Source organism: Acomys russatus, chromosome 1 (genome assembly GCF_903995435.1).
Source record: "Acomys russatus chromosome 1, mAcoRus1.1, whole genome shotgun sequence".
Classification (NCBI taxonomy): Eukaryota; Metazoa; Chordata; class Mammalia; order Rodentia; family Muridae; genus Acomys; species Acomys russatus.
The window spans coordinates 44036224-44061123 of NC_067137.1; the positions used below are offsets into that span (position 1 = coordinate 44036224).

The window sequence follows — 24900 nt, forward strand, 5'->3', positions numbered from 1 at the left end:
CTGCCAGAATATGCCATTTCACTTTAACTCACGAAATTAATTCAGCATTATGAAATTACAAAGATGAACTGGATCAGGGGACTGTGGCCATCAGGACAATGTGTGACTGTTCCTTCTTGACAGTAGGAAGGCTGGGTGGTCTACAGGACCAAGAGTGCCATTTCTTCTGGCCACTTTTCAGCCCCTCTCAAACACCTTACCAGCTAAGGATACAGGGGAAAAAAACCTTATCAACATGGTCCCTGGCATATTTTTGCTTTGCCAGCTGGGTTTGTGTGAATAATGTAGCCAGCTGCATGTGAACAATGTATGCAAACAATGTACAAATGACAAGGCAGTGTGGGGACAGAGTGGGGAGCTTCACTTAGTGCCTCTGTATCAGCAGATGTGGCAACGAAGAGGACAGAAATACAGTGTTGCTGGGAGCACGTGCCTGATGATCCTTAGAAAGAGGGTGATGGCCAGAGTGGGTAAAATGCACTGGGACATTTGCCTAGGCCCTGGGATAAATTTGAAGAGCACTGTGTCTGGTTGTTACTGTGGGGTTTCCATTCTGAACAAAGCATATGGTAGGAGCTCAGCCCAGAACCAGAGTGAGAAATGGGTCCTTAGCTGTTCACAACTGCTGTACATCTCCTCTCAGCTCAGTGCATTTTTGTCTCTGTGTCTGTCTGAATGTGTGTGTGTGTGTGTGTGTGTGTGTGTGTGTGTGTATAAACACTCCACCATCACACAACAACCCATAACTGAACAGTGGTTATTTTAAAAGCAGTGAAACATTTTACTGATTGATCTTGCTACATTTGGAATCACTAAAATCATGAATCCCTATTTTCCCAGTTTAAAATGGAAGCTCTCACTTACTGACTTACATATTCATGGTTTGGTCTTCGGTTCTCAGACAGGGTCTACTGTAGCCCTGGATAGGCTCAGATTTGTTATATCTCACAGGTTGATATCAAACTTATGATTATCCAATCCCACCCTTCCCTTGTAAAAGCTGGCATTACAGGCATGCTCTTACAAGTATCGCCATGCCTGGTTCTGTGTGGTCCTGGTATTAGAACCCAGAACTTCATCTATGTGAGTCAAGGACTCTACCAAATGAGCTACATTACACCACACTCAGAAAGCCTGGGTGCTATGGGTGAGAGAGTCACTTGAATCCCTGTTGTCTTAAGGAAAAACTTTCTTAAAAGGGCAATATTCCTGGGATATTGTCCTCACCCCCAGGGGACTTCATCCTTCTGTTCTGGCATCTTGCCTCCCTCTTTCCAGTGAATTTCTATTTCTATTGAATCTAAAAGTATCTTATTATGGAAACCAAATCACAGTTAACTAAAGAAAGAATACTGTGCCTTCCTTGCTAGAATTGTCCATTAGAAAATCAAACTGGCTCTGGATTTTCTGTTTGTAGTTTTTTTCTCTTTTTTTTATTATTACTTTAGAGCTACAGATTGAATTCAGTGCCTCACAAATGCTGGGCAAGCACTCCATCATGAGCCATATCCTCCAACCTTTTTTTACTTTGAATTTTGCAACAAGGTCTTGATGCTCTCAGGATGATGTCACAAGAAATTGTAGGAACAGAATCATTTTTTTCCATTGATTTAAAGAATAAAATAACAGGAAAAGCAAGTTCTTAATACTCAGCCAGATTTTATTGAAAATGAAAATACACTGGGGCAGGAGAGACTCTGTCAAGTGAGAAGGGGGCTCAGAGTGGAAGGGTGTGGGGGAGTTGTTTAAGAATGGGATGAGATCTATTTCTTTTTTAAAATTAGATAGTTTGGACTATGGAAGGGGATTAGATAATATAGACAAAGACAGAAGTGATTGGCTTTTGTCACAGAGGCTGTTCAGTGAGATTTGAATAGTTTCTTCTGGATGGGGAAGGTTGTGTGAACCCCATGGTGGAGGGAATCCACCAAGTCATTGTCATAGGGGAAAAGAATCATGAAGTTTCCCATCTTAATATTTAAGTGAAGAGTATGTTAGTCTACTTAAAAACCCCTTTTACTGGTTTGTCTGCTTACCAGGGATTGGTCTCAGTCTCTCAGTCTCACTAACTTCCACAGGTTGGTCTTGAACTCTCTGTATAGCCCAAACAGACCTTGAGCTTGAAAAGCTTCTGCCTCAGCCTTCCAGAACCACCAGATTGAACTCTTTCTGGCCTTCTGAAGAAGAACATAGTCCTGGTATCAAAGTGTTGGATACTACAGTGCATACCAAAAGTTCACAGTAGCCACATCTTTCTGCTACTGAGCAGGCCAACCCATGCTGTTCTCATCACTGCCAAGAGGAGGTTTTAAAACTCTAGGCAGGAGCCTGAGGAAGAGACACAGACTTCTGTCTAGAGCATATATGACACTTGTACAGAATTTGATGTCACATCCCTGCTTCAACACAAAGGAGGCAGAAAAGGGAAATGGTCACACGTAAAACCATGTAGCTGAGACATTCTAAGTCCCTGAACCACAAAATCTTCATGTGCAACCACAGCTGGCCCAGCTCCAAGCCACACTACCAGAAAAAGCCAGGAAAGGATTCTATCACAGTTGCCTAAGGTTTATGACAGATTTTTGAAATACAGGTTTGTCTGAGGTCAAGTAATAGAGAAAAACAATGACCTTATTTTACAAAACAAAATGTCTTAAATTTTCAAAGAGTTTTTTTCATCAATATGCAAGTATGATTCTTTCAGGATATGACAAACTTTCACAGAAAAAGAGATTGTGAATCACTGAGCTGATTCATCTACTGGCTTCAAGCAAAGCTAGAAACGTGTGCTTTAATGCAATATGGATAAGGCTGTGTACTCAATGACCAAATCAACTCAAATTCAATCATAAACTTTAAAAAAAAAAGAGCCACCCAGATGTACCCTGTGTTCAATGACTGCACTATTACCATCCAATTCAGACATGAGCAATACTCACCCCCTGTTGACTCAGAGCCTCACAGCTGAGCCAAGCAGTAATCTGAGGTGGAGGGCAGAGCACTGGGCTATTTCTCAAGCAGGCTGCCTCCTAAACAGGCTCAGGAGACAAAGTTCCATGGAGCCACTCTGATCTAGCTATGCATTGAGTCACCCTGGTGACTCTCCTGACTTTCAGGGTAGTTTTTGAAGTCTCTGCCAATTATAAGTCTGAGTTTCTTTGTTTTAGCCTAGTGTGTGTGCGTGCGTGTGTGTGTGTGTGTGTGTGTGTGTGTGTGTGTGTGTGTGTGTGTGTGTGTGTGTAGGAAAGAGAGTATGTTTGGAGAGAGAGGAGAGAAGAATAGAGACAGAGACAGAGACAGGGTATATCTTCCTGGTAGAAAGTCCTGTTCTTCCATGACAGATAGTGGAGTAAAGTACTGACTTTATCTCTAATATCAAGAAGGCTATGGGCACTCTCCCTAAAGGATAGCAGTATCTCCTGGCCGCTTCTGTGCCCAGGTAGATACCTTCCGATTTCCCCAAATAGAAGCTTCCATTTGCACAGCCCACAGTTTATCCTGGAGTCAATACCCCATGGCCAGAGCTATCCTCTTCTTCAAGGGACACAGAAGCATCTCCAGTGAGAAATAAGCATTTTAAGAAACATCAACATCAATAGACTCTTGGGAAATTGTAACTCAGCCCAGAGAGTACAGTAACCTCTTTACCATGAAAATAACTTCTTCTTCCCATTTGGAGATCTATTGTGCTGAGTAATTGAACCATAATTCAAGCAGAATGTCTAAGAAATAAAAAAACAAAAACAAAAAACAGAAGCAGTTGGGCTCCCTTTTTGGAGTCTGGCAGGCTTCAAGCACAGCCAGTGGCCAGGCTCAACCTGTGTGTCCTCTTCTTCTGAGGCTTTGCATTCTGCACACTGCTTCACTAACAGGAGGCTAGAGACTGCCTGGAGGGGACTTTTGTTTGTCTGGCCAGAGCTTTTGAATAGGAGTGTTCCACAGAAGTGCCAGATAATATTTATAAAAGAATGAACACTTTTTAAAAAGTAATACTCTTTCAGAGATTTCTAACTATTTTGTAACTGCATGATTAACTTAGTGATAAAAAGAAGTTAGTAAAAGTCAGCCTTTTCCAAAAACAAAACAAAACAAAAAGAAGCATAAATATCTCATATCTTATTTTGTGTTACTCATGCAAAAATTCACTTCTCTGATAAAGAGACAAGTTATTTATACAATAATGTGTTAAACATCAAAAATAAAGCAGGAAAGAGCAGAATGTAGCTATTCATATGGCATGATGACCTCAACCATTTAAAGATGATTCAAATAACTTTGTATTTATTTCTTCACCCCTTAAAAATGTTTCCACACCATACCACACAAGGGTCCTAAGACTACTGTGCAGTTGATTAAATGCAGTAGCAGCTGAGATCTTGTTGAGCAGAAGGAGAGATGAGGAAAGTTTTTTACAAGACTGAGGATCAAGGTGGACCTACAAAAGGATATTTGTCTGAGGCGTGCCTAGCGCTCATCACTACATGGTCCTGAGTGGACTGCATGAAGAGTCTACGACTGTACTTTACACAAGGCAAGAACATTCCAGGGAGATCCTGGAATAGTTTTCTTATTTCTATGGCAAAATATCTGACATAAGCAACTGAAGGTCTTGGCTCATAGTTTCAGGGGATACAGTCTACTGTGACAGGAAATCATGAGGTCAAGAGTCTAAGACATGTAAGAATAACTGGAAATATTGCCTCGATGGTCAGGAAGCAAAGAAAGAAGAATGATGGGAGTCTGGTTGCTCTCCCCTTTTATTCCTTTTAATAAGTTCAGCATCCCACCTCATAGAGTGTTGCCTACAAGATGGTCATGAGTGTTATGGTTAATCCTAGCTGTCAGCTTCATTGTTGGACAGTACTTTGAGGCCTATGAAAAAAGTGATGCTACTTAAAAACAGAAAACAAACAAACAAATCCAAACCACCTTTTCATTGGCTCATTGTGAATTTCACATCATGCACCCCAATCCCACTTGTCTTCCCCTCCCCTTGTACCTGCCCTCCACCCTTGCAACCCATCCTCACAGAGAAAAAAAAATCTTGTCGTGAAAGCTGTAGTATGGCACCGCATGTCGTACAGTGTACCCTTTTGCCCACACTTCTTTGATGGCAAATGTTAATTGCAATGATTAGTTGATCTAGTATGAGACCTGATGAGACTGTGGCTTCTACTACTCAATTGATACTGGAATCTCACTGGGACTCCTCTCAGATGTCCTGCTGTTGCTCTGTGTCATAGAGTTACTGTAGTTTTGGATCTGTAAGATTGTCCTCTTTATATACTCCAGCATTCAATAGGGTAGATGTTGGTGTGGGCCAGTTCAAAGCCCTAGATTTGGTCCTGAGAGGTATCCGAGCTGGCCAGCCTACCAGCTTTCCTGATCTCGTGCCATCAGGAGCCATTCACCAGCAGCCCCTGAAACCAGGGCTAGCTTTACTGTGCTCCCCAGGTAAGGGTCAGAGACCAGCTTTCCCATTCTGATGCTCTCTGGGCCAGCTCTGCTACCTGCTATAGGTGGCAAGGGATGAGAAGGGTTTGTCTCTCCTTCACTCATGTCACCACATGGCAGACAAGTGGTGATGCCAGCTCTAACAAGCTTATTCCCTCTGAGATGGCTCCCCCATGCCTCTGCCACCAGGATCAACTCTACTGTGCTGTCCAGGAGAGGTGCAAGGCCTATTCTCTTTAGTCCTGCAGCTGGTAAGGGACAAGGATACCTCCTCTGCTCTCATGATTTCCAGGTCTCCTGCCTGCCAAAGCTGTGGAGGGGGGAGCAGGGTATCTCTTTTTAGTCTATGACACTGCATGGGACACAATTGGTGGGGTAGGGCCAGGTCTTCCATACTCACATGCTCGGGGCCACTCTCCTGTGTACTGCAGCTGGCTAGAGGCAGGGTCAGTTCTGCTCTCCTGCCTCCAGAGGCAGCTCTCCCATGATGTCAAGGTAAGGAGTGAGGCCATTTCTCTACAGCCCTCAGACATCGATTTGTTTCTAGGTAGTATCCCAGACCAGGGATGTCTTCCTGGCCTTTGGTGGTAAGAGACCCCCGCTGCTTCACAGCCATGGACCCAGATGTGGCCTCCAGTGGCAGAACAGGCCAAGATCCCAACATGATCCCATTTGGCATCACCAGCTACTGACATCAGGCTGTTCCTCACTACCCTTGAGTCTCCAGTTCTGCTTCTCTTTGTTGTGCCCACATCCTTCTGTTTCTCATTCTATTCTATTTATCCACCACTTACTTGCTCCTCTTAGAGGAGCCCAGGGTTTCTGAATATCTGGGATTGTCTCAGGAATGATCTCAGGAGTGCTATGCCCTGCTCATGCATTATGGAGCCAGGCAGGGGTCATCCCAGGCCTGGTCTTCCCTCCCAGGTCTGCCTGGCGTCAGACTGGTGGTTATCGCAGGCTCGTTTTTTATTTTTCAGGGACTGGTAGGCTACTAATAATTCAGATGTTCACAGGTCAGAACACTGAGTGTGGACATAGCCTCTCCCCTCTCTGCCACCTACTGAGCACATGTGACACAGCAGTCGTAACTGCAACACTTCTAGGGGCAGGGCAGTGCTGCTTTTTTTGTTTGTTTTTGTTTTTGTTTTTCGAGACAGGGTTTCTCTGTGTAGCCGTGGCTGTCCTGGACTCACTTTGTAGACCAGGCTGGCCTTGAACTCACAGCGATCCACCTGCCTCTGCCTCCCAAGTGCTGGGATTAAAGGCGTGCGCCACCACGCCCAGCTCTGCATTTTTTTTTTATAACCTCGCTGTGTTCATTCCTTGCTGTTAAATGAATCTCTTCTGTTATTGATATTGCTAACTTTCTTTGTAGAAATCTGAATTGGGCTTCTTTGGCCTTCCACTATGAATTATGGATTTTTATAAATCCACCAGACCTTCCATGACGGATTGGTACTGATGAGGTATCTAGCCACATGGACTTGGAAGCTACCATGCCAACAGTTTCTCCAATGTACAGTCAACCATTGTTGGATGACTCAGTATATTGTGTAAGCCGATTTGATAAATTCCCTTTGAAATATATGCATTTTTTGGTTTCTATTTCTCTAGAAAATTGCAATGAATGCAGTAGATCTTCCTTTCTTAGTTAAATATTTCAGAAACAACCACATGGGCATGGCTGTGGTGCCTCTTACATGTTTCTAAATTTAGTTTGGTTAACAGCAAAGATTAATCATCACACACATGTACACAATGCATATACCCATGCATTTGCATATTACACACATGTACACCATACATGTACACACATATGTACACCATGGCGCATGTGTATGTATAACATACACTATATACTAACCAGGCCCCTATACTTACATACCTGCACATTACACTACAGATGAGACCCTATAAATCCTTAGTCCAATTTCATCTACACCTGGGGATGTTTAGCAGTTTCTCTGAAGGGGCTCAGCAGCCCTTTTGAGGGTTAGGTGTGTCTCTGGCATTAGTGTGTAGAAAACTCAATTCACAAGCTCATTTGTTGATGGTATTTTTGAGCCAGGGAGTGGAGCCCCCAGAGTCACATCAGTGATTTTATATGGAGAGAAAAGAACTTGGCTGGTACACTTGTCCTGTCTTCCTGTAAGATATCCTCTGCCTCTCCGTTAGAATACTATGCAAAATTCTCACTGTCTGTGTTGGCTTTTGAATGTTTACATAATAAGAAGACTTTTCTTTATGAGTTATCCAGTTGTAGTAGCATAAATCAGATGAAGCCTAATCCTTGGGTATTGCACCACAAGCACTGTGGACTTTAGGCACACCTGACAAGGGGAACATGTCTCAGGTATTTCTCCTTGGCCTTGCTTTCCTGCGGTGTTCTTTTTTTTTTTTAATTTATTTATTTTTATTTTATGTGCATTGTATGTCTACGGGTGTCAGATTTTGGAGTTACAGACAGTTGTGAGCTGCCATGTGGGTGCTGGGAATTGAACCTGGCTCCTCTGGAAGAACAATCAGTGCTCCCAACCGCTGAGCCATCTCTCCAGCCCTCCTGCGGTGTTCTATACCCCAACTTGTATTTTTGGGTTTGTACAAAATCCATACCCAGTGTTGTCAGGATTTATCTCTGCCAGGGCCAAGACTCCATACTGTCAATGTCTCCTTTACCCTCAGATCTGAGGCCACCATGTCTACACTGGGCAAAGTTCTTCCTACCATATTTACCTCTTAATAGATGATACCGAAAGCAGGGAGATCTGGTGTCCTGAGCATGGGCTTTACTGGGCTGATACCTTCTCACGGAATGGCTTTGAAGAAAATCTTGTAACTCTCCCTATCACTCCCAGCTCCTGACTGGCCTGTGTTGCCCTCACCACATTGCCTTTCAGTTTCTGGCTTGCTTGATAGTAACTTCTCTTCAGATTTTTAAATCGTTCTTATAAATTGAATAAATTAACATGATCATAGCAAGCACAAATAAGAACTATAAACTCCATGAATTTTCACAATTCACTGCTCACATCAAAAAATAAAATAACCAGAACACTGGCCTTTCTCTGCCCTCTCCATGTATACCCCTCTAAAGCAAGATTATTTATAAAGTACAGTGTTCCAGGATATTTGATTCCATTGTAATCCCTGAAATTGTGAACTGTAAAAACGTGTCTTTTGTTTGGTGCAGTTGATCCCTAACACACATCTTTAATTCAAGAACTTTCTGCACACAGGATTGAATAAAGTTAACCCTGGGTCAAAAGGCCTAGCAAGAAACCAGTTGTCAGGGATTAAAGAGCTAAGAGGGACTTTGAGTTGAGCTCTTTTGCTCTTTCGCTTTTGGCTTTTAGCTTTTCAAATCTTGAGCTCTTCAGCTCCTTGGTCTTTGGCTTTGGGGGCTTTTTTGAGCTTTGATTAAACAAGCCTTAGGCCTCGGGTCTTTTATCCTTTTCCTCCTGGCCTGTCAGCTAAGCTAGTGAGCCTGTTGGACCTTTTCCATCAGGACTTGAGCTGAGTAGGAGGGTCAGCTGGGCGCTCGCTCTGCCTCTCTGACCTAGCAGGTTTTCACCCCAGCATCTGGCTCCTGAGTCTTTATTGGTAAATAGAATGGTTGGAATTTTCATTTAAAACAACATTTAATTCACAATCTCAGGGATCACATCGGGATAAATTTCCTGCAACAGTTTGAAGTAAAGCCATGTTGTGCCTGGGATAATGTCATGCTTTTGTTGAGTTTCAGCTCCTGTAGGTGGTGTAGGGTGGCACCCATCGGGGATCAGCCTTCCCTGGCTGTGCTCAGAATGCTTGCCTGCATACTCTTGTCTGTTGAGACTCATTTGGGTTCTTTTTTAACTGGATATAAGCTACTGCATAAAGCCTATACTAGTTGATCTTGGCTTTGCATTTTATTGGAAAGGTATTTGCATGTTAGTAGTCCATTGCCGTGCTTTTATGATGTTATCACTGTGGTTTAATAATACATTACTGTGGCTGAGTGCTCTTCTGCAGGCTTTGCAGGTTACCATCCTAGAGCTGAGTCTGCTTAGGGATCATGTTATAGTCTATCAAAAAAAGTACTACAATGACTCTAGGCCTGTTTATTGAGGAGACTGTGTAAGAACCAGACAAACTCCATTTTGAAAAAGAAACTCCACACATGTGTAGGTGTCTTTAGGTAGAGGCCTCCTTCCTCTCCATGGGAAAGGCCATCTTTCTAGTGCCTGGGAGATAAGGAGACTTCCAAAAAGAGTATACTTTATTGGTATATAAATTATTCACATAATCTCTATAGAAAAGTAGATTTGTTATAATCCTTCTGGTTCTCTCATTTCTTATTCTTATTTTACTCTAATGAGTAAGAGCTCTTGGTGATGTTAACCACTGGTAGGAGAGTGGACCTTCCTGCTCTCATCTCTATCTAGGGCTGGACTGTTGGGCATGCACAAATCACAATTGTGCTGTAGGTTTTTGTGCCTAGATGACCAGATCTGTTTTGTGTTTCATCAACTTTGATTAGAGATTGCACCTTTACAAATATTCTTCCTGTATCAATGCACATTTTTTCTTTATTCTGTTGCCTTGGTAATTTATACTGTATTTTAAAAGAATGTTCAGTCCTTTTCTATCCTATTTAACTGTGTGCCTTTTGTCTTAGTTACTTGGCGATGTTTTAAACCCACACAGCACAACTGCAGATCACATATCTTCCCAATGCCTTTTTTAAAATTAATTTATTTATTCTTGTTACATCTCAATGTTTATCCCATCCCTTGTATCCTCCCATTCCTCCCCCCCTTTTCCCATTATTCCCCTCCCCTATGACTGTTCCTGAGGGGGATTACCTCCCCCTGTATATTCTCATAGGGTATCAAGTCTCTTCTTGGCTACCTGCTGTCCTTCCTCTGAGTGCCACCAGGTCTCCCCCTCCAGGGGACATGGTCAAATGTGAGGCACCATAGTACGTGAGAAAGTCATATCACACTCTCCACTCAACTGTGGAGAATATTCTGACCATTGGCTAGATCTGGGAAGGGGTTTAAAGTTTACCTCCTGTATTGTCCTTGGCTGGTGCCTTAGTTTGAGCGGGACCCCTGGGCCCAAATCTGCCTATCATATTGTTCTACTTGTAGATTTCTAGGACTGACAGTGCCTGCTGTACGGAATGTGAGTTGAATGGCTTAGGGTTGTAGTGTGACATTTGTGAGTTTCACCCTGCTTTTGTAAAGTGTTCCCCTCTACCTGTAGCCATGCTCTATGCTCTGCTGTGATCTCAGACTATCTGGCCAGGAATATATATCCACAGCTGTTTATTTCTATTCATTTATGTTGAACACACATCTCCTATAAACTACACATAGTTAAATGGCCTCCCTCCCCATCAGAATAAAGAGTTTTTTCACGTTCATTACATAGATTCTAACCTTTTCTCTTGTTTTTCTGTACCATGATGACACCAGAACTCAGTCACTTTTCTTCTCCCCCTAAAGGACTCCAGAAACCTGCTGTGCTTTCAGTGCTTCAAGACATCAAGTGCTGGCTCCCATTGATTCTATGTCCTTGAACACTGTGGAGCACTTCCTCTTACCTCTAGGAACTCTCTAGCTAGGTTACAAACACATAGTGTGCATCTTTTCAAATGCTTCTGGATAGGATGTTGGGCCTGTAACTACTGTAAGGAATAGAATTTCTTGGCCATAGAGTATACACAATTTCTCCACTCTTCCTTCCTGAACTGCTCAGCTCTCTGTGGTCTTGGTACTCACTGGAAATATGTGTTTACTTCTGGGAATACCATATGTCATTTACAGAATAAAAAGAGAGAAAATGCCAAAGGCCAACTTCAGGAACGGAAGGTGGTGCATCTCCCTAGGTCTGGCATTTTAGCCAGATAACGTGGGCCTACAATGTACTCCATGATGGAAATGGACAAATTCTTGAGGAATAAAGTTAATCAAGCTAGACAGGAAAAGATCCACAGATCATGCAAGGTTCTGCCTATTACAGCCACTTAACACAATGAAAACATTGTCTCAAAGACATTAAAGGCACAATGATAAGAACCCTGTCTTGAAAAAGAGACACCCCCCACACAGAGAGAGAGAGAGAGAGAGAGAGAGAGAGAGAGAGAGAGAGGGAGGGAGAGGGAGGGAGGGAGAGAGAGAGGAAGAGAGGGAGAGGGAGGAGAGAGAGAGACAGAAGGAGGGAGGGAGAGAGAGGGAGGGAGGGAGGGAGAGAGGGAGGGAGGGAGAGAGAGGGAGGGAGGGAGGGAGAGAGGGAGGGAGGGAGAGAGAGAGGGAGAGAGGGAGAGAGAGGGAGGAGAGAGAGAGAGAGGGAGGGAGGGAGAGAGAGGGAGGGAGGGAGGGAGGGAGAGAGAGGGAGGGAGGGAGGGAGAGAGGGAGGAGAGGGAGAGAATGAGGCCCATACTGTATACACAGTGACAAGGAGGATAGATTTCTCTTCTCGTCTGTTTATGAAGCTAGACCGGTCTGACTATGCGAAGGACAGAGGGACACACCTGGACTGACGGACAGAGGGACACACCTGGACTGACACAGAATGCCCCATTTCTGCCTTTCACATACCAACATGCAGGCAACTTCTGGTGAAGATACTCAAGAAACAAAGCATTTCAGCACCATAAAAGCAAGAGCGTAGCGCACACAAGTGACCCTAACCCATGCTCCGTGCTTTAGTGTCCTTAGGTTTTCTCCCACAGGGGAAGCCTTGCCTGCAGACCTCACTCAGCTGCCTTCTGGCCTCAGTGTTCTCTCCTGCTGTTTGTTGCTCTGAGATTCAGGGCACCTTTCTTCTTTTTGGATGTCTCCTTATCTCCCAGGCACTAGAAAGATGGCCTTTCCCATGGAGAGGAAGGAGGCCTCTACCTAAAGACACCACAGCACCTACACATGTGTGGATTGCTTTTCTGATGTCCAAATCACAAGCCCCTTAAGGGCAGCATTGCTTTACATGCCCTGTTGTCCTCAGCATTTAACAGTATAGAGTGCATGCTTATTCCTTAAGTGACAGGAAGCTAAGTCTTCTATCTCGGTTCTGTACTACACTCAGCTTGTTCACACTCAGAAGCACCAACCTGGTTTGGGAAGGTCTTGGGTTGACTGGTGGCCATTGTTTTATGCAGTAGCAGCTACTTCTCTAGGACACCGCCTGTGTGTAACCCTTCAGTAATATGTACCGCCTGTGTGTAACCCTTCAGTAACATGTACCACTATCCTTCAGTTCTTGTTAAATGGCACAGGGCCAATTAATTTCCATTTGTAATAAGTAATTTGGACTTGGAATTTGAGAAGAAAATTAAAGCCAGGATTGTACCAAGACACACCCCTTGGCTAGCCAGGCATGTGAACTGCATAGTTTCCTGAAAATTCTGGTTGGACACTTGATTTGTGCTCAGTGATTAGTAACTTAGAGGAATCCCCACATTTGTAAGCCAAGTGTTTAATCCCTGGTAAGATGTAAGAAAATAGAAAGTGACTCTATGTGACAGGTAGACATTATTGTCTTGAGAGCTTATTTGTATTCATTGAACAATCTTGTTGAAATTGCAATATTCTCACTTTGTCTCCAGTTAGTGTTATCATGGTGGGATGGCAGTTCATTTTTAGTCTTTCTTTTCAGCTGCTTTTCTTTCCCAAGCCATTAGTTAAGCCAGATAAATTAAGGCAAAAAAGCAAGGAGCTAGGAGCTTGAGCCTAGAGGATCCTGCCCTGAAGTTCTGGAAGGTCATCTACAAAGCCAGAAGTCTGAGGATTTCATTCTTCTTAAATAAGATAGGGAGCTGAAGAACAGCCTGCTGGGTTAAAGGAGGGTCTGCCTGGTTATAAAATCCTTCTGTAATTGCGAACAGATTCACCTTGAGGACCTGACTGGGAAAGAGCCTTCGTGTGTGCAAAGCATGCAGCAACCTGTCCAGAGGACAGAATGGGCACTGATGAGAGTCCCTGCAATGATGCTCTGTCTTTCTGGCACAGTGAAAGTGCAAACTGATGACATCACCTGGAACAAGTAGCCATGCTGCCTGCACAACTTTAAACAGCATAAAGCAGCCTTCTCCCTCCTCCCTTTTCTGGTATTAGCCTGGTAGAAATCCCCAGGTCTAGGTGAAGGCAGACCCAGGTTCTTTCAATCTGTGATGCCCCACTGTTCCTCCCACTAACCAGGTTCTGTATTGCCCCTTCAGTGATGGAGACTGAGTTATCATTAGTCTGTAGAAGTCTGTGACTGCCTTTGGTTCTGAAATTTCACTAACCCAACAGGTCCAGCCTTCTTGAAGAAACAGCATCAATGACAGTACTCAGAAAGTGACTTTTTAAAAATAAGGATATATATTTTTAAAGATTTATATATTTATTTTATATTTATTTTAGGTATATGAGTGCTCTATCTTCATGTACACCTGCATGCCAGAAGAGGACATAGACCCAGTATGGTTGTGAGCCACCATGTGGTTGCTGGGAATTGAACTTTGGTCCTCTGGAAGAGCAGACAGTGCTCTTAACCACTGAGCTATCTCCCCAGCCTTATAAAGTGACTTTTATTTTAACAGGATGATCCTTAGCCAAGTAACACATGACCAACAACAAGAAAACATCTGATGTCACAAAGAGTGAGAACCATGGCTCCTCTGGGATGTCAGCCCATCAGGGTGACTCCATGTCTTGGCAGCATATGGACTGGGTTCTCAAACATGTTATCCAGAGTCTAAAAACAGTAGAGATGTTTACTTCTAGCGCTTAAGTGCAAAAAAAAAAAAAAAAAAAGAGAACATTTTTCAAAAATAAATTATAAACAGGCTGCAAACTTTTGTCACTTCAAAACCCCCTTAATTGAAATGTGGACCCAGTTAGGTCATACTTGGCTGCGTTCTTGGAGGCTACGGTAAAAGGCCTCACTGTCCCAAGGCTAAACTTGAGAACGGGCAAAATGGCACAAGTAATTGTTAGCTCTGCTTACCTGCCCACATACAGCCTGCCCCAGAGATGTTGAGACATCTACAGAGTCACAATGCCTCCTTACATACATTGCACATATTTTGACAAGAGAAGCATGAAAACTACACTGGTGATTGCAGAGTATACAGGAAGTGTTTGCTTGTCAGATGTAAATTCCAGAGCGTCACAGGTCAGCTATCTCTCTGAGGCAAGAGTAAGTTGATGGTATAGAGCAAAGGGCTCTACCCACAGCAGGGTATGGAAGACAGGACCCAAGCAATCAGGAAATTGGGTCTTGAACAGAGTGTGAAGTGGGACATGCTTTCCTGAGATGATGAGGAAGCAAGTTTGCAAGACTTACTAGTTTTCCTGTAAGGTCATGGGAGGGGACCTTTTCAGACAATTAATTATCCATGGTGTGGTGATTTGAGTTAAAATGGATGGCATAGGCTCATATATTTGAATGGTTATTCCTCAGAGAGTGGAACTATTTAAGAATGATTCAGGATTAGGAGATATGACCTTGTTGAAGGAAGTGTATTGGGGGGGGGGTGCAGACTTCGAAGTCATAAAAGGCAGGCGAGGCCCAGTCTCTTTGCCTTCCTCCCCTCCCTCTCCTCTCCCCTCCCCTCTCCCTCCCCCTCCCCCTCCTCTCTTCTCTCTCTCTTTGAGCACCTTCACCGGAAGCAGAGTTCTTCCACAGCCCTCTAAGCAAGCCCTGCCGCCTGTGCTCTCAGGATACAGCCTGCTTCACTCTTCTGTTTTAAAGCCTGCAGTCCAATAGTGAACAAATAGCCAGGGATACAATTTACCTCTATTATAGCTGTCACAAAAGGTAATTTTGGATGTCAGCGTGGCTGTATTAAGGAGTACCTTGAAGCCTGGGAACGTACTGTTTGGAGGTATTTTCCTGAGGAGGTTGGCTGTGAGGCTAAAGGGAGCCGGACAGAAGATGCCCCAGCATGGCCACAGGACCTACAGTCCTGGAGGGAATAACTGCAGGCAGTGAGTTGTTTCTCCCACAGCTGGAACACACCTATCATGCTGGCTTTATATTCACATCACAGGTTTATCTCTCAGCTTGGGTCTGAGAGTTATAACGCTCATTGGCTTCCACGGTTCCTAGGCCGCTGGACTGAGCCTCACTACTCTCAATCTAGAGTTTTCAGATTATTACTGTCCATAGTGGACCTCTTCAGTATTCCCTGCTCCATAAGCATCCGAGCCAGTCTCTCAAACAGCACTCCCAGACTGTCCCAATGGCTGTTCCTCTGCAACCCCATGTAGCATCCTAGTGTAGAAACCCAGTCTTCGGCTGCCCTTCCCTTCCAGCTGCCGACTGCAATGGAAAACCCCGAATCCCAGTCAGCATCACCCTGTCATGCTTAACTTCCACTGGCTACTTATGGGATTTTCACACACATCGCAAACATACACTCACAATTCTTTTCTTGCCCTCATGTTGCCAACATCTAAGCCCTGGTCACAGCTTCTCGGGGGGCCTTGTCTTGTTTAAAGAGTTTCTGGCAAGCCTCTGAGCTCCTGGTCTCCTCTAGGCTCCCATTGTCCATTCCAAGTCCAATATCTTCCAGGTTCACTGGGCCTACAAACTGTTGTTCTCTCCCTTTGAGGAGGGGACATGCTTATCCGAAGTTCTCTAGACAGAGTTAGTTTCCTCCAGTGTGACTGACAGAAGACAAAGGTGCTCAGCTTGATCAACTTGGTTGTTAGAAAGAAAGGACAGTGTTGAGAAAACTCTCATGGGGTGGAGCACCACACTGACAGTGGGTCAATAAAGGAGCTGGATGCCCAGGGTAGAGGACCACTCAAATTCAGACACTGTCATGATGAGGCTGGCCAGACAGCATCCTGCTTTGTGTGGGTTTTGTATTTAGTCAGGGTCTCTCATGGCTGAAAGCAGCCATAAAACATGAGGAAAGGTAGCTTTCTTCACACACTCAGGACTTGAGGAATGAAGCTAAGATTGAAATAGTTGAGGGGATACCATCTCTCATTGGAACATTGGGTAGGAACTACTTATTGAAAAAAAATCCTGCTAAATAATGGTTAAAGTGATATTAGTCTTGCTGATAAATCTTTTAAGTGTTTATTTTGATATTTACCTTTTTCATACATGTGTTAAGATATTGGGAACTGGGAAAGTTTGACTCTCTGATGAATAGCTGCTAGCCTCTTCCTTGGATACCTTGAGCAAAGGGCTTTCAGTAAAGCATCTAGCCAAACTACCCTATGTCATCTCTGGCAATTTTGTACATGCTATGGATAACCAGGGTAGGCTATACTACAATTACAGCTACTTGCTGCCAAAAGATGATTCTAACTCCACGGGGCTTAGCCCCAGCAATGTGATTCACATAGACTGTGCCAGACTCTGAACTCTAGTTGACCGTGAAATTATTTCTACCTTGGGGGGGAGTGGTTTCCCTGGGATACTAACAGAAGGGCTGTTGTGACTGGTGCAATGCCATGATTGTAAAGATACGACTGGTGCAAGCACCCCTTTTTCTGGCCATGATGTTTCCCATGATTTTTGAGACTTCAGAAGACAACTTACAGTGCAGCCTCCCTCAGGCTCAGGTTTTATAACATTACACCCCAAAATGTCTTCTCTCAAGTGGTCTTTCTTCTGCTTGATTTTGCTCTTCATTATAATTAAACTGGCTTGAGCTTATAACATGAAGCAAGAAGAAGCAATGACAGCAGTGACAGCAATAGAGTCGGCGTCCATAGCAGTTGGGTCAGTTGTGACAAAGGCATCCAGGGTAGAGGACAGAGCAGTGGCAAAAGGCAGTTGTGGCAGCTTCCCAGTGGCAGCAGTGGTGGAGGAATCGGAAGTAATGAGAGGCATCCATTGAGTTTCAGACAGTCGCTGGGGTAGAAGTAACAGGGGACAGAAGTGGCCAAAACAACGAGGAATGGTGATAGCAATGATAAGCAGAGAGAATACAGAGAGCCAAGGCCGAGGGTTTCTATGAGGCTGCCAAGAGGGCGAAAAGAGACACTGCATAGCATGGTCCTGGAAGAAGTCCAGAGTGCTGCCAACCTGTAAAGGGCCAAGAGCCCGAAAAGAGATCTTGGTCCTGAGATCACACTAGAACTGCCAAGAGCTGAGGAATCCTAATTTCCTAGGCCTCCAATGCACTACAATTCTGTTGTTCTAGAGGGAGGCATGCCAGTAACGCAGTGTTTCATAAAAACTGTAACAGTAGAGGGTACCACCTGGACTATTGCCAGAAACTGAGGAGTTCAAAAGCTGCCAAGGAGCAGCATTGGAGAGGCTTCTCGTCTGTCCCCACTTCCTAGCTAGGAGCCATAAAAATACAAGCCAAATGATTGATAACCGTAAGAACGTAATTTTAATTAAGCACAAATTGAGGGACTATGTTGCTATCAGATCCATACTACAGAAATACAAAAGAGAACATCAGGACAAAAGAAAATGATGAAAATTAAAAATTTAGCTCTATATAAAATATTAAAGAGATATGAAAGTACGGTAAATATAGGGGATTTCCATCTTATTTTTTCAGATGTTTATAAAATCAACTTACTGCTTAAAATGAAAATAGATGATATCCTCTGGGAGCTAGCTTATTTTAGAAATAAAATCTATAATAATAGCACAAAATATGAGAGAAGACAGAGAGTGCACTAAGATCTTTATATCACACACACTGTGTTATGATATTTATTTAATGTTAATGTGAGTATTCATTTAAAGAAAAATGGATTGGCATTAAAAATATAAAAGGAAAACAAAAATGTTTACTAAAAACAAACCCCAGAAACCCATAAAACCAAGGAGCAAACAAAACTGAAATAGTCTGAAAGAAGATAGGAAGTAGGATTGAGGAAGAAATGGAAAACAAATCAGTGCCAGATGGAAGACTTAAGCCTAGCCATATCAACCAATGAATTATACAAATAAACTAGACACTTCAAATTAAAGAGACTATCAAAATGGATGAAAAAAAAATCAAGCCTCAAATGCATACTTTTAAAAAGACACAGATTTTTAAACCGAAGTTACAAATAGGTCCGTGGTAAAAGAACCTGAGCACAGAAGGAGAGAAATGGACCAGAGAGAGGTCTGCATAACCAAGCAACCAAGCTCAGCTTTCACAATATGTCTGTCTTCAGAGCGATTCTTCTATCCTTGGGGACAAAAGCAACTTAAGGTAGAAGAGATTTGTAGACATAGGTCATCATGGTAGGACAGTCAAGGTAGGAGGAGCTTGACATAGCTGTGTCACATGACATCCATGGTCTGAAGCAAAGAGCAGTACAAGCATGGATGCTGCTTACTGCTCACCTTACTTTCTTCACGTTTACACAATCCAGATCCCTTGCCTAAGGAATGGTGCCACTCACAGTGGGTGGACCCTCGTACTTCACTTGATACACTCAAGATTATTACTCACAGGCGTGGACAGAGGCACAGAGGTTCATCTGCCCAATGATTCTAGGTCTTAGCAAGTTGATAATTAACACTAACCGTCATATCCAGTACATTGAAGCTTTTGCAAAATGGGATCTATATCAGGCAGGAAAACCAAGTATTTAAAAAAAAAACTGGAGATACAATTAAAAATCAATATATAACAGAACTAAGCACAAATTGTTTTAAAAAAACTTGACATAGGAAAAACTGGAAAATCATTATTAAAATTATTAGAAGGATTTGAGATTGAAGATCCGATTACCAGTTCAAAAAGATGTGAGATGCAACTGAAATGAAGATGAAGTACCAGAATTGAAGAGCCCAGCTATGTCAGCACAGATTTCTGAAGAACTACATGTGAAAGGAAGCCATTCTCACAGGGACCACACATGTAGGGAAGCCCCTCTGAGATGGTGTGGTGAAGTTTTTCTTGCTTCTCCTAAGCCAAATTTGCTGCACTTCTGCCCTTTTAATTCAGGAAAATACATTTGTAGGAAGAAAAATGGAATTATATTCTACTTTAAATGTTTTTAAATTTTTAAAATGAATTATATGTTTTATTCTGATATTGAAATACAAAATAATAAAATAGCAGACTTAAAAAATATCAGTTTGGCTATTATGAATAAAGATGCTATGAACATAGTTGAGCAAATGTCCTTGTTGTATGGTGGAACATGTTTCAGGTATATGTCCAGGAGTTGTGTGGCTGGGTGTTGATGTAGAACTATTCCCAATTTTCTGAGAAAATGCCAGATTGATTTCCAAAGTGGTTGTACAAGTTGGCACTCCCATCAGCAATGGAGGAGTGTTCCCCTTTCTCCACATCCTTGCCAGCATGTGCTGTTAATTGAGTTTTTGATCTTAGCCATTCTGATGGGTGTAAGATGGAATCTCAGAGTCATTTCAATTTGCATTTCACTGATGACTAGGAACCTTGAGCATTTTTTAAGTGTTTCTCGGCCATTCGATATTCCTTTGTTGAAAATTAGTTCTGTACCTCATTTTTAAATTGGATTATTTGATTTGATGGTCTTTCTTTCTTTCTTTCTTTTTGTTTTTTGTTTTTTTCTTTGTTTTTTGTTTGTTTGTTTGTTTGTTTTTTGTGTATCCCTGACTGTCCTGGACTCACTTTGTAGACCAGGCTGGCCTCAAATTCACGGAGATTGACCTGTCTCTGCCTCCTGAGTGTTGGGATTAAAGGCATGCACTGCCACCACTCCCGGTGTACCTGCCACCTTATTAATTGTTGATCTTAGAGCTTGAGCTATTGGCGTTCTGTTTAGGAATCTGTCTCCTGTGCCAATGAACTCAAGGCTCTTCCCCACTTTTTCTTCAGAATATGGAAACAACCAAGATGTGTCTCAACTGAAGAATAAATTTTTTAAAAACCTGTGGTGTATTTATACAATGGAATACTCCTTAGTTATTAAAAACAAAGAATCTTGAACATTTGTAGGCAAATGAATGGAACTAGAAACAATCATCCTGAGTGAGGTAACCCAGACCCAGAAAGACAGGTATGGTATATACTCACTTATAAGCAGATATTAGCCACATAATACAGGATAATCACACAACAATACATAGACCTAAAGACACTAAATAACAAGGAGGACTCTAGGGAGGATGCTTAATTCTCATTCAGAAGGAAAAATAGAATACACACAGGAAGCAGTTGAAGACAAGGACCAGGACAGGAGCCTACCATAGAGATGCTCTGAAAGACTCCATCCTGCAGAAGATGCTGAGACTCACAGCCAACCTTCAAACTTCAAGGTGGACCACAAGGAGTCTTATGGAAGAGTTGGGAATAGAAAGACTTGGATGGGACAGGAGCTCCACAAGGAGACCAAGGGAGTCAATGAATCTGGGTGGAGGAAGGGGTGCTGAAGAGACTGATGCACCAGCCAAGGACCATGCATGGTGTGGACCTAGGCTCTCTGCTCAGATGTGGTAGAGAGGCAGCACAGTTTCCTTGTGGGTCCCATAATATAGGGAGTAGGGACTACTTCTGACATGAATTCTGACCACCACACGTTGATCACTTTCCCCTGGCAGGGCAGCCTTGCTACACCATAGAGGAAGAGGACACAGGCAATCCAGATGAGACTTAATAGGCTGAGGTCATATATTAGGGAGGACAGCTTCCCATTTTGAGGACTATGGGAAGGGAGGAGAAGGTATGAGGGAGGAGGGTGGGTTCAGGAGGTGATGAAGGAGAGTACTACAAACATGATATAAAGGGAAAAAATTAAAAAATATTCCTTCCAAAAAATTATGAGGTATCTACATTACACACACACACATACATGTGTGTGTGTGTGTGCCTAGTTTGTGCTAGTATCTGTGTTATTCAGTATATCTTCCTGATTTTTCAAAAGTTTTGAAGTTAAAAAAAAATGAAAGAGTTTGGGTCTGTGAGATATCTCAGCCGGTAAAGTCTGACAACCCAGGTTTACTCCCTGGGCCCTACATGGCGGAAAGAGGAAGCCAAATCCAGGAAGTCATTCTATCATTTGATGCCCCACCCTCCAACTAGGTAACTAAATAATAAAAATATAATAAATTTTTTAAGATGAAAGTGTTTATCACATACTATAAAATAGATGAATAAAATAGAACTTTTAGAAATTACCCTCTCCTCTCTGCTCCTACCAGATGATATTATACAAATAATAATTGATGGGTCTTCATCGCAAGTCAAAAACAACAGGACAACAGTGAACCTTGTTTGAAATTAGACAAGGAAAAAAAAAAAGCAGTAATTGAAATAGAATGAAAAAACATGGACCTATGAGATTATTCTAATTACTTCTCTGCTGACTTAAATTCTACATTCTAAAGGCACTCTGTATTTCATTTCCTCAAAATTCAAGAACAATGATATTTTTATCTCCTGTCAATAATCTGGTTCATTAATCTTTTTCCTGTTGTTTGATATTTTGTAGAACTCCAAGGGAATTGTGTTTGGGCTTCATTACACCCACCCATTATGCAGTCAAGTCCTCCACCAGACAGTATCAGGAAACCCCAAACCACAAGTGCCTTCACTGGCTTGGACTTGGGCTCTAGATAACCATGTCTGAATTATGAAGTATTTAATTTTAAAAATTCCTCATGGAGAAAATAAGGATTCTAATTAACAGTCAATTTGCAACTCACATTAAAAACTTAGAATTAATTATTTTCTTGAGGTTTCTGGGGCATCGCCTCATGAATAACTCTCTTTAAAGATACTCTTTCTCTCATTCTACCCTTGCTCTGTGTTCTCCAAATGCTCAACCCTAAACATTTTTGCATATGAATCAGGCAAACATGAAAAACCTGGTATGGCAGTAGGAGCTTGTGTACCAGAGGTGAGAGGACACCCACAAGCTGTAGTCACTCTTTTATTCATCTTGTCTTAATATGGATGTAATAATATCCTCAAAGATCTCAGAGCTCCCTTTTGTTATCTCTTCACTTTTTTAAGCCATGAGGCTTTTGGAGTTTTGAGGAAATGAGTTTCCTGAGTTTCCTGGGCTATTGGAGAGAAGAGTAAAGGCTGGAAGAACCTCCTGGAAGGTGACATGTGTCTTTCCAACACCACCAGGACTATGTGCCGTGCAGTGTTTGAGCTCTGAATGAGACCACAGTCGCACATGTTCTCATACTGTAAAACACTGCACACTTGGACATGGAAGAGAAGCAAGGTTCTTTTTTCTTGTCTCTAGGGTTTAATATGGTAAAGATCTTTATAAAGATTAAGAATTGAAGGAAAACCTCCTTGGTAGGTATGGTAAGCCAAGAGACAGATTGTAGAGCTCAGCTACCTTACGAGATGAGGAAAGATCAAAGTAGAGACAAAGAGCTGGGTAGCTTCAATGTCACAGGCCAGAGGGAGTTTTAAGTTTTACTTCCAGGTAAGTGGGAAGCCAGAACAGAAGGAAAAATAGGCCTGGTGTTGGAAGATCCTCTCTGGTTTTTTGTTTGTTTTTGTTTTGTTTTGTTTTGTTGTGGTCAGAAGATGGAGAGAGGGTCATAATGAAGCATTTTGACAAGGAAGGTCATGATGTGGACCTGTGTGGCCAGTTAGTGGGATACCAAGTAAGGGAGAAGGGCAGTGTGGGCTGGGATCCTGAGATTCCCAGGAGAATACACAGGCAGATAAATAATGGACCAGACCATAGAAGTAAGGAGAAAGAGCCTTTAGTTATTGACCTCAGTGAGCACAGTGCTCTCTTCCAGGAAAGGTACTGACTTCACAGTTCCTGAGTGGCTTGTGCTGCTAAGAGAGATGCTATGGACCCTATACCAGGGCACTAACCATGAGAAACACTATGGATCCCATGTTCTCACACAGTAACCAAGGGAGATACCATGGCTTCCATACCAACTAAGAGAGATGCTGTAGGTACCATATCCCTAGATAGCAACCAGAAGAGATGTCATGAATACTACATGGTTAACAGAGGATGAGCATAAGAGATGTTAAAAATGCAACATCCACGTACAGTTATCAGAAGGTATATTGTACATATCATGTCCACAGAAAGTAACCAAGAGAGACTCTGTGGGCTCCATATCTCCAGGCAGGAACAGACACTACTAGAAGAAACATTGATTTCGAACTCCTTAAGTGGCAACTTTGCTCTGCCCTCCCTGAATCCTAGAAGGCTGATGTATTTTGAAATAAGATAGAGAATTCTGTTTAATTGGAGAGTTCTGTTAAATGGAGATGGTCTTGGAGTATGGTTCTATTCCAAATGCTACTTCCTTGCATAGTTTACCAATGAGCTGAGCACAAACCTCCTGACTGCTCAGGCGTTACTGTCACCTGACCTGCAGCTGGAAGTTTACATAGCAGAGATGTGCTTACTATGATAGAACCCTCTGCTTAGCTGCTGCCTTGTATACCAAAGTCATGTGGAAAGATGACTTTGGTTACTTGAGTTGAAAGTAAACCCATTCATTTCCTGCAGCCAAGGACTTGAGCAAAGCACAGGCAAAGCACAACAGGATGAGCCTGGTGTACAACTTCAAGGCATTAACACTTCTGCTGTGTAACAAAACACAGGACAGTAGAGCCTAGCTCCAGTCAGCTGATTAATCAAGCAATAAGACTGTAAAGATCCAAGGCTCGGGCAAATGTAATGTCTCCAATAACTGAATACTGCCTTCCAGTAAATGTCTTGCATGATTATCTCTAAAATGGAATATTTAAAAACAAAGAGTTAGCCGGGCGTGGTGGCTCACGCCTTTAATCCCAGCACTCGGGAGGCAGAGGCAGGCGGATCGCTGTGAGTTCGAGGCCAGCCTGGTCTACAAAGTGAGTCCAGGATGGCCAAGGCTACACAGAGAAACCCTGTCTCAAAAAACCAAAAAAAAAAAAAAAATAAATAAATAAATAAAATAAAATAAAATAAAATAAAAATAAAAAAATAAAAACAAAGAGTTAAAATTTTCCATGGAACTCAGGAAATTTCCAGAGTTCGATTTTATTTTTTCTACAAATGCGTGTAATGGTTCTGTCTGTGACATGTGTTTGAGCAGTTTTGAAGATTAGTGTGGAAGACAAAATCAAAGCAACGCATGTGATTGGAGTTTTAATCTAGACAATCTTAGGGAAAGAAAGAAAAAGCAGAAAGGAGACCGTGCTGATAAGTCGATGAAAGAGCCTGTGTATTTCAAGTTCTGGACACTGAAACACTTCAGCTGGTGGAATGACGCTCTACCTACTTGGCTAAGGAGGAAGATTAGCTAATGCTTCTTTTTCGTCCCTTCTTCACATTTTTATCCTGGGGGTGGAGAGAAGTGAGCTGGAGAAACCAGTACCATGGCCAGTGGTGAGGCTCTTTTAAAAAAGGATTTTCAATAGGATGCCTTCCCCTCTGTCCCAGTTTCCTGGTAAGTGAAGGCTTTCGTGGGACATGCCCCTTGGGCGAGTATGCAGATATAAGTGAGTATATACCATTTGAGTCTTTCTGCTTCTGGGTTAACTCACTCATTATGATCATTTCTAGCTCAATCCATTTATCCACAAATTTC

The 24900-nt window shown here is 42.6% G+C and overlaps 1 non-coding gene across 1 annotated transcript; it reads right to left on the reverse strand.

The window, feature by feature from the left end:
• Window positions 1-6436: 6436 nt before the first annotated feature.
• On the reverse strand, window positions 6437-6567 carry LOC127197377 (small nucleolar RNA SNORA17). Its single transcript, XR_007831663.1, has one exon. It is a non-coding gene; the product is annotated as a small nucleolar RNA SNORA17 (small nucleolar RNA).
• Window positions 6568-24900: the final 18333 nt, after the last annotated feature.